Here is an 8,677-nt window from a genome sequence, read left to right as displayed (position 1 = left end):
CATGTCTGTGGAGGTTTACATTTGAGATTTTAGAATGGAAACCAGTATCTGATAAGATCCAAACAAATAACATGAGACAATTTATAGGTTCTATTTCCAAAAACTTAAAACATTTTAATCCAGTAAAAATATTTTCTTTTGAGGGGGGGAGGATTGGGGAAGAGGACTCATAAACAAAATATCTCAATGAGTAAAACTTTGACCCAAATAAATAACATATCTTTGAATATTAGCCACAGTTGGCGTGAGGGAACTGAGAGGAGAAAAAGGAGTATGAAATAACTGTCTGGTTACCAGGTACCAGATTGAAGTATGTTGCTTGATTTAAATGGACTCGAAGTTAATGAATACAAGAAACTGCTATGAGTTTCCACCTTTTTCATATCAAAATGATAACATTAGGCACCCATACTCATGAGAACCAGGCTTGGTAGGGAGAAAGCTAATTGATCTAGGTAGAAACATTTTAGGGAAAAGGACAAGAAGAAAAGAAACCTGACCACGTGTGTAAAAGGAGCACTCCCTAAGCTCTCCTCTTAGAAGTGGTAAGTTACCTATCTAGATGGGATGATAATTGGGCCCAATGCATTTGTTATACCATTTAATACTTTTTTAAATGGAAGCAAACTCAGGTCCTGGAATGTCTGCTCAGTTTTCCTAAACCTCGAAGCTTACTTTAACTTAAAAAAAAAAGAAAAATCACCAGTGAACTTGACTTAACATAGATATATGATAAATATATTCAATTTCTTTAATTAAGTTCAGAGGTAAATTTTCCAAGATAGACAGAGAGGTGAATTTGGATATTTGAAATTTGAAGAAACTCCTGGGGATCTTATGGTTCTATTTTGGTTCAGGTAAGAAATAGGAAAAAAGTCCTTGAAAACCTCTGATTTCTATATTTAAAAAAATTGAAATATAAAGTTTGACAAAGGTAGAAAGCTGCTAGCCAAATATAACAAAATAGTATTATAGCATTTTATTTTAATGAAATGAATATTCCAAGAAAATGTTTAATATTTTGATGAATTTACTTTATAGTAGAGAATGTTAGTTAAACATATGATAACTTGTTAGGTTTAGAGTCCATCTACTGTCCCAAATCCATTATAGTTCTGTCCATTTATTCGACAAATATTTCTTGAATTCCTATTGTGTCAAGATCTACCATTCTAGATCCTGGGTACAGAGAGTTGAACAAACAACATCCTTATCCTATGGAACTGAATTAATTGCATTTCTTTGAACATGTGCTATTAACATAATGACTTGTTAGTTTAAACAAGAATTTGGGATGCACTGTATCAAAATAGTGTTAAAATTCCCAATAATAAAATAATAACAAACAAGTGATAAAAATGCCTTTTTAACTTCACCCTGCTAAATAGACATCATTTTGGTGTGTTTATATTCCCTAATAGAGATAACAAAACCCAGTTTGTTAACAAATACTGCCTGGATGGTTGCTCCATTTTCGAAGAAAGATTGGTGTGATGTGAAAGCACCAGCTATGTCCATAGAAGAAATATTGGAAAAACACTAGCCATGAGAACTCAAGGAACCAAAATCACTTCAGACAGTCTCAAGGGCTGTGTTTTTTGATGTGAGCTTAACTGATTTCCAGAATGGTAAAGAGGCATTTAGAAAATTCAAGCTAATTTCTGAGAATGTTCAGACCCAAAACTGCCTGCCTAATTTCCATGACGTGGATCTTACCCATGACAAAATGTGGCTCCGTGGTCCAAACTTGACAGACTATGATTGAAGGTCATGTTGATGTCAGGGTTACAGGTGGTTACTTGCTTCATCTATTCCATGTTGGTTTATCTAAAAAATGCAAGACTCAGATTAGGAAGACTTCTTGTGCTCAGCATCAACAGGTTGGCCAAATCCAGAAGAAGATGGAAATAATGACCCAAGAGACAACCTGAAAGAAGTGGTAATTAAACAGATTCCATATCACATTGGAAAAGACATATGAAAGACTTGCTAATCAATTTACTCACTTCATTATGTTTTTGTTGGAAAAGTCAAGATGCTGGCTTCCGGTCAAGATGGTGGCACAGGCAGACATGTCTCAGCTCTTTGTGCAACCACATCAAAATTACAACTAAAATATAGAACAACCGTCACTCAGGAATATCAGAAATCAAGCTGAATAGAAGTCTCACAACTTCAGAATTAAAGAAACCACTTTCATCCAGGCTGGTAGGAGGGGCACAAACACACAATGGGCTGGTTCCACACTCACGTGGATAAAAATTCAGGAGGGGTATCTCAGGAGTGAGAAGTCCCAGACCCACACAAGGCCCCTTAGGTCAGGATTCCAGTTGTTTCCAGTTGAAGAAACTACTGGAGCCCCAAGCAGTTCCTCTTAAAGAACCCACACATGGTCTCACCTACTCAGACTCACTCCTTCTGAGCTCCAGCACTGGGGTAGCAACTTGGAAGGCACCAGTGGTATACAGGGAGAGACAGAAGTGTCTGGCATCAAGGAGAACAGAGGCCATTGTCCATTTTCTGGGTCCTCCCCCTACAGAGCCAGTAGGCTGGTGTCCAATCTGAAACTCCATCAACCTGGCTAACACTGTATGACCAGCTTTGGAGATCCCCAGGGGCTCTGCCCCACCCAATTTAAAGGCCCACCCAAGCTGTTTTTCTGTGTGAATGTCTGGTCTTGGGTCCTAAATCCTATCAAACAAGCAATAGCTGGCTTCCATGAGCCCTAGAGGCAGCCAGATTAGAGTCACAGCTTGGCTTCACCCGGGAAGGAACCTTCAAGCCCAGCACAAGCAGCAACCATCGCAGATTGCATTAAAGCTCAGGCAGGGTGCCCTGGGCAAAACACAAGTGGGGGCTGACCTTGGCCTGTACCACCCAGGAAAACCCAGGGCCAGCGTAGCCAGTGGACAGCTACGGACCATATCAGAGCACCACCACCCTGCCCCTACATAGCTGATTTTCAACAGACAGCAGAGGTTGATGGTCAGTGGTCACAGCCAGTCCTCACAGCTAATGGGGCTGGGTAAATCCCTCTCATTGATCTGCCAACAGCAACCAAGGCTCAACTATAAGAGGAGGGTATACTCAGCCTGTACGAAGGGTATACCTTGAGTACCCACCTTGGGTAATAGAGAAGGCTGTGCCACTGGACCCTACAGGACACCTACTGCACTAGGCCACACTACCAACACACAGAGTCAAAGCAGCTCTACCTAGTACATAGAAAGAAACACAGAGAGGTTGCCAAAATGAGGAGACAAAGAAACATGGCCCTAATGAAAGAAAAGATTGAAACTCCAGAAAAAGAGCTAAACAAAATGGAGATAAGCAGTCTATCAGATGCAGAGTTCAAAACACTGTTTATAAGGATGCTCAAGGAACTTAGTGAGGACCTCAGCAAAAAAAAAAAATATCCAGTCAAAAAATGAAGTATCCACTAATTGAAATTTAAAAAAAATTTATAGGAAAACAACAGTAGAGTGGATGAAGCTCAGAATCAAAACTGATTTGGAACATAAGGAAGCAAAATACAACCACACAGAACAATAAGAAAAAAGAATAAAAAAAATAAGGGTAGTATAAACAGCTTCTTTGACAAGTTCAAGAGGTCCAACATTCACAACATAGGGGTGCCAGAAGGAGAAGAGAAAGAGCAAGGAATTAGAAATCTATCTGAAAAAATAGTGAATGAAAACTTCCCTAATTTGGTGAAGGAAGAAGACATGGAAGTCCAGGAAGTACAGAGAGTCCCAAGCAAGATGGATGCAAAGAGGCCCACTCGAAGACACATCATCATTAACAGGCCAAAGATCAAAGATAAAGAGGGACTCTTAAAAGCAGCAAGAGAAAAAAAGTTACCAGATGGTTTTACCAGATGGGAGGGGGGAGGGGGAAAATTGGTGAAGAGGTGAGGGGATTAAGAAATACAAATAGGTAGTTACATAATAGTCACGGGGGATGTAGAGTACAGCACAGGAAATGGAGTAGCCCAAGGACTTATATGCATGGCCTATGGACATGAACAATTGTGGGGGGATTGCCTGAGGAAGTAGGGGACACTAGGTAGAGGGGCACAAAGGAGGGAAAATCAGGACAACTGTTCAATAAATACAATTTTAGAAACAACAACAAAAGTCAAAATGCTAAATAAGTTCAAGTTTGAATTGGGAAAATTCACAGAGCTTCATGGTGAAGATAGCAGTTCTGGAAAAGCTACCGGGAATGAGACAGCCACTAAAAGTTGAACAAGCGGATGGATCTGAACCCTCAGTCCGAGAATCTGTTTAAAATTCAGAGTTTTAATGGTGATGAATAAGAAATCCTATTTGCAAAAAGAAAGAAAGAAAGAAAGAAAGAAAGAAAGAAAGAAAGAAAGAAATTAGTAGAACTGACAAATGCATACTTTAAAAAATATTTAGAAAAACCTAATTTTATCTATGAATGCTGATTTAAATTCTGCAGATGTCTGGATTTTAAAATATGTCTTTATTTTAAGTACCCTTGTCATTCTCTAATGTTGCAATCCTCTTGCCTTGTCAGGCTACTTGTGGCACTACCAGTGAGACCACTAATGAGTCAGAGAGCTTAGTGTTATCTCTCTCTCTATTTTTCTTTTTTTTTCTTTAAGTTTTCCTCTTTCTCCCTTTAACTCTTGTAGGATAATCATATTTTTCAAGATTAACCCACTCACTCTCATCTCTGATATCCTTGCAAAATCCTTTGTTTTATAGTCATCTTAATCTTCTAGCCTTTTCCCAAATCATCACCGTAAATCTTCCTTTTCTCCTTTGGTTTAATAAACTATTTATTTCCCTGTTGTTAAACAGTTTCTGAAATCAAACAGATTACAAAGTCTTTCTTAACATAATCAGAGAATGTCTGGTGCAGTCTGAACACAACAATCTTGAGGCTATATATCTGCACCAAATTATGTCTTCACCTTTGTCCTCTACACATGTAACAATTATGTCTTTATTACTGCTTATGACTGGTGCAGATATAATTCTAACACTGTTGTAAATTTAACTTTACTTATGTAACAAGAACTTATTGAGCCTCTACTACAAGTTTACTGAAGACACTTTTCTGGGCACTAGGGTGTTATGTAGTAATGACCAAATTACACATATTCTCTAACTTTGGGGAATTTACATCAGTGATTGATGGAAAATTATATATTTTTGGTTAATTTTAGAATATACCATAAACTTTTTCTAAAAAATCACTGCTTTTCACCTTGTATAAGACTCTTATCCAGGACATCAATCATTTTTATGACAAAAACAATTCATATTTTTAACAATTTATAGCATATACTACTATTCTGATACCACACTCAATAATCCTAGGAGTACCTCTCAGCTAAATGTCCAGCCACTTAAGTTAGGAGTAACTGGAATAGGAAAGTCAACCTTCTTCCTAGGAACTTCATTCACTGTATTGAAATGACAATTTCAACATATAATTAGGATAACTTTAATCTTTTCCAACCCCAGGGAGCATTATGTGGAAGTAAGACATACTTCCCTTTAGACATCGTATTTCCCCCTTTCACTATTACAAATAGCATTTAAGGTGGATCTGGCTCAAGAATATAAGTGAGGAGCTTCACAGGTCCAGTAAGTGACCCCTTAACTGGAGAGGAGGGGGACATGAATTGGGTTTGCTTTGGGTGAAGTCTGAAGCTGTAGTCCAAAACTAATTTCTTTGAACGGTTACGTTTTATCTGTAAAAATCATGTTATCTATTGTATCTATATAGCTTCATGTTTGTTTAAATATAAAAAGAATGTTTTAATTTCTGACTATTGACTAACCAGTGGTCACATATGTACTCCAGCTTGAGAATCAGTGGGGTAGCTTAACATAAGCACTCAAAAGACCTGAGCTCCAACTTCATTTTTTCTCCTCTGTTTAAAGTGAGGAGCCCTGGCTGGTGTGGCTCAGTGGATTGAGTGCCAGCCTGTGAACCAAAAGGCCGCTGGTTCAATTCCCAGTCAGGGCACATGTCTGGCTTGCAGGCCAGGTCCCTAGTAGGGGGTGTATGAGAGGCAACCACACATTGATGTTTCTCTCCCTCTCTTTCTCCTTCCCTTCCCCTCTCTCTAAAAATAAATTAAATCTTAAAAAAAATAAGTCTACTAAAAAAAGTGATAACATCCCTGATTTACTCTCCACAGTGTTGCTGAAAAGATCAAAAGTCAATTAAGACATCACTGTTTTTCTTATTATTAAATAACTGGTTTGTTCAACAATCTGAACTTCAGTTAGTACAAATATGAAATGGTTCCATTTTTCCCTGATGACTCTTTTCAACTGTGCTCCACTGAGTCTCCTTCTCCTATTCCTTTATGACAACTTAGTCAGATTCTATAGCTTTCTGAGCACTTTCAGCTATTAAAATATCAGTTCAGGCCAATTTAACCCAATTTAAAATTCTACTCCATTTCTGTTCAAAACCTCATCTTTTCTCATCCTCCCTGTTCCTGCAAAATTTCCTCCTAAGGGATTTAAGATTAGGAAACAAATGAGACCAACTGTTTTATTTCCGCTCCTCTCTTTCTTTTGCGGCCCCTTCACTCCAAAGAATTGTGGTACAGTGGGGAAAGACTACAAATATCCCTACCTTAGCAGATGTAGATGTGGTCTTCTCTTGCCTGTTGCTCTTTCTCTGTTCTAGATCCATCACACTGATGCACTGAGTGGTTCCCAGCTACATGCTGAGTCTCCCCTGGGACACATGTGTGAATTATTTTTACAGGCAATGCTGGTGGGAATGACATAGTGGCAGTGGGCTTCCCAACGCAATATATTCTGTTCTGGGAGACCTATCTAACTGAACTACTTTTTACCCCTCCTAATAAACTGTTTCTGAAACCAGATCAGTTTCTGTCTTGGATTCTGTACTTCCCACAACATCATGCTGCTGCAGTCTCCTCACCTGGTGGCCTGTCCTCTTGGAGGTTCCTTGGGATACAATCTCTTTTACTCAGGTTGGAGTAAGGAGGGGAAGCCTGCCACCCTTTACAACAAGAAGGACCTTAGGCTTATCACTCACCACTCCTTGGCTCATCATCTTAGAATATAGTGTTAGGTGGGTGCTGGACTGATGGTGGAGGTAGCAAAGCCAGTGTGGTGATCTCTTACAAAGCCTGGAAGATGTGCCTGGGCCTTAGCGATCTTGGGTGCTCTTCATAATAAGGAAGACATGATACTTCTCTTTTATCCTTTGGGTCATGAGTGATAACTCCAAGGCAACAAAGTCCCCATTCAACATCCTGTTGCCTGTTACACTTGCTAGAATCTACTTGGAAGTACGTACATTTATGCAAATAAAAAGCATTATGATGGCATCATAAACACATGCAGTTATTTGGGAAGGACAGTTTTGTGAGTTATGCAATTGCAAGGTGTAACGGCTTGGCTTTGTTGTACGACTCACCAAGATGTGCAGCTAAGCTTGCTGGCCGCTGGCAGGGGGAGCTGTTTGTGCTATCTGTCGCTTAGGAAAGTGAGCAAGAAGTTGAGAAGTTGAGAGGAGCTTTTATCTTCTCTGAATCCAGGCCATATATTTAGAAGCTTTCTTTGATTTCAAGAGAAGGTTGTTTTTTTTTTTCCTAATTGCCTGTTTTAATTTTTGTTGCTCATTATAGAGGTAGGGAAGAGTTTTATAGCCTTTGAGTGTACTGGGGATATCAGCATTAAATCAAATGATTGTGCAAGAGATATCTTGTCCTACAGAAAATCCCATGTTTCTATTTAGTGGGGTCAGAATTCTATGGGCCAAACCACTCACCCAGAAGCCTGGAGAATTTCTCTAGACAGCTGAGTAGGCTGGTACCAGCTCTTCCTCCACTATTGGCTTCAGTATTTGGCAAGGAAGCTTTTTAAAGAAAAAAAAAATGACACTCAGAAGACATTATGAAGGTGAATCAAAGTCCCACAATGTTACATAGTGTTTCTCAATGTCACAGAGTTACAGTTGGGTGGGGGTGGGGGAGGGTCTTTAGTTTTAGCATCTACCGTCTTCATTTCTTCATTGAGAAATGAAGCCTTCTCAAAAGTTTCTGCCTCTAACATGCAGGCACTCTACCAACGGCAGAGTCTTTCCAAAGCAGCCAAGCAGCCTTTTCTGATGGCCTGCAGTCCTATCCCACCATCCCAGAATTGTCTCCAGCTCTATCTGTTCTCTGTGAAATAGAGGGCATTCCCACACCCTCTACTCTGTACCTGGCCTCAGAGAAAGCCACTGTGACACACCCCATGGCAGGGGTCTCAGAGGTCATCCCAGCCTAAGGTAACCCCATAAAGCTTAGGCCGCAAAGGGGGGAATGCAAGAAATGTAGCTTTTCTTTAGACTCTTAAATTCACCTCCAGGCTCCTTCTGCCAGGCAACAGGCAATTGAATCTCAGTCATCTTTGGGGTTCCCTCCTCCATATACAAAGCGTTCAAAGATGCTGGGATTTTGACACAGAGCAAATATTTGGGGAGGCCTTGCTAGTTTTTGCTCAAACTGGTCACTGATAAACTGTCCATCATCCAAGCCTCCATGGTCCTTTGCAGTCTAATAAGTTCACAAATTTTGTGTCAAATTAAAGGCATAAGAACTTGTGCCAATGATGATATATTGGAGCCTAAGGCCTCACTTCCCTAGGGACCACATGGGGTGAGTCCC

General features: G+C 39.7%; 1 pseudogene; it reads left to right on the top strand.

Annotated features, from left to right (window-relative positions):
- The first annotated feature begins 1,459 nt into the window (after positions 1–1,459).
- LOC123818129 lies at positions 1,460–4,290 on the top strand (annotated as a pseudogene).
- Positions 4,291–8,677: the final 4,387 nt, after the last annotated feature.

The sequence above is a fragment of the Phyllostomus hastatus genome, unplaced genomic scaffold (genome assembly GCF_019186645.2).
Source record: "Phyllostomus hastatus isolate PE091 unplaced genomic scaffold, TTU_PhHast_1.1 phas_contig_254, whole genome shotgun sequence".
Lineage (NCBI taxonomy): Eukaryota > Metazoa > Chordata > Mammalia > Chiroptera > Phyllostomidae > Phyllostomus > Phyllostomus hastatus.
Note: the sequence above shows the minus strand (reverse complement) of the source record. Positions and strands in the feature narration are given on the sequence as shown.